Source organism: Octodon degus, unplaced genomic scaffold (assembly GCF_000260255.1).
Source record: "Octodon degus isolate 3935 unplaced genomic scaffold, OctDeg1.0 scaffold00025, whole genome shotgun sequence".
NCBI lineage: Eukaryota > Metazoa > Chordata > Mammalia > Rodentia > Octodontidae > Octodon > Octodon degus.
Genome location: NW_004524601.1, coordinates 508,412 through 510,096, shown reverse-complemented (window position 1 = coordinate 510,096; position 1,685 = coordinate 508,412).

Sequence of the window (1,685 nt, the reverse complement as noted above, 5' to 3'; positions counted from 1 at the left end):
CCAGGTCTATAAAAATAAAAATGAAAATAAGGATGTAATATAAGGAAGAACATTATTTTTTATTTTAAAGAAAAAAAAGTAAAAACCATACTGAATTTCAAAACATGACAGGAAATTAACAATGGTTATTCTACTGTATAATGTAATCTTCAAAGTAGTTGCTCAGATCAGACATAGGCATGCAAAACTAATAATACAATACAAGCACCGTTCCTTTTTTTTTTTTTTTGTTGGGAACCAGGGATTGAACTCAGGCCCTTGCAATTGCCAGGGAAGCACTTATTCCACTGAGCCATCTCCCCGGCCCCAAGCACCGTTCCTTTCAATGAATAAAAGTTAGCAGTACAATTATCTTAGATGTATATATAATTTTTCTTTTGCTCCCTTTTCTCCCTTCCATTTCAGTTGTTCTTTCCTTTTGAGCAGTTTCTTTCCCTTTCACAATATCTACTGTCCCTTCTGAATCATATTCACACTTTCAGTTTCTTACACAGGGAGACAAATACACCTGTACTTGTTTTATTTCACTTAGTATGGTATCTAGTTTCCATTTACCTAGAAAAGTTTTGCGTTTATCTTTCTTTATAGGTGAGTACTCTATTCTACAAAAATATCACATCTTTTTATCCATTCTTCAGGTGATGGGCATTTGGGTTGTTTCCAAGATTAAGCTATGACAAATTACGCTGATGTAAACACGGGTACACAAATATTGCTGTCAGTTCTTCTGGGAAAATGGGAATAGCTGGGTGGAATGGACCCCTAATCCTAGTTTTTTGAGCAGTCTCCACACTGATTTTCAGTAGTTGTGCCAGTCTACAGGCCCACCAGCAATGGAGAAGGACTTCATTTTTCCCCAAAGTCCTGCCAGCATTTGTTATTGAATTTTTAACAATAGCCATTCTTTCTGGGATGAGCTGGAATCTTGGTACTGCTTTAATTTATATTTCTCAAATGCCCAATGATGTTCAACGTTTTTTTTATATATTTATTTGCCATTTGTATTTCTTCACCTGAGAAGTTTATTTCAGATGCTCATTTTTGGATTGGGTTTTTGATTGATTGATTGATTGATTGATTGATTGATTTGCGGAACCGGGGATTGAACTCAGGTGCTTGCGCTTGCCAGGGAAGCGCCTATTCCACTGAGCCATTTCCCCGGCTCCTGGGTCTTTGAATTTTGTGGGCCTGATTTTTAAAATTTCTTTAATGAGAAAGAGCACTTTTTTTATTTTTGCGGAACCAGGGATTGAACTCAGGCCCTTGTGCTTGCCAGGGAAGTGCTTATTCTACTGAGCCATCTCCCCAGTCCCAAGAAACAGCACTTTTAATGATACATTTATAATACAGTTCATCTAATCATAAAAAAATCCAAGAAATTTACTTTTTATGTATTTAGTACAGGGTCCACAGGGTCTCGATACACAGATCAGACTCATGAGCCTCCTGTTTTCAGTCTCTCAAGTGCAGGGATTACAGGTGCATTCCACCATGCCCACTCTCAATCACTATCTCAGGGTGCCCTGGGGGCGAGGCTGGCATAGCATGTTGGGGATCAAATTCCAGCCTCTGTGCTCTGCCTAAGCATGTCTGTTAAGCTATCTGGCCGGTCCTAAAAAATCCATGAAATTTAAAAGGTTCTGTAATAACTAGGATATTCATAAACCTTTATCAAGTCTAAATTT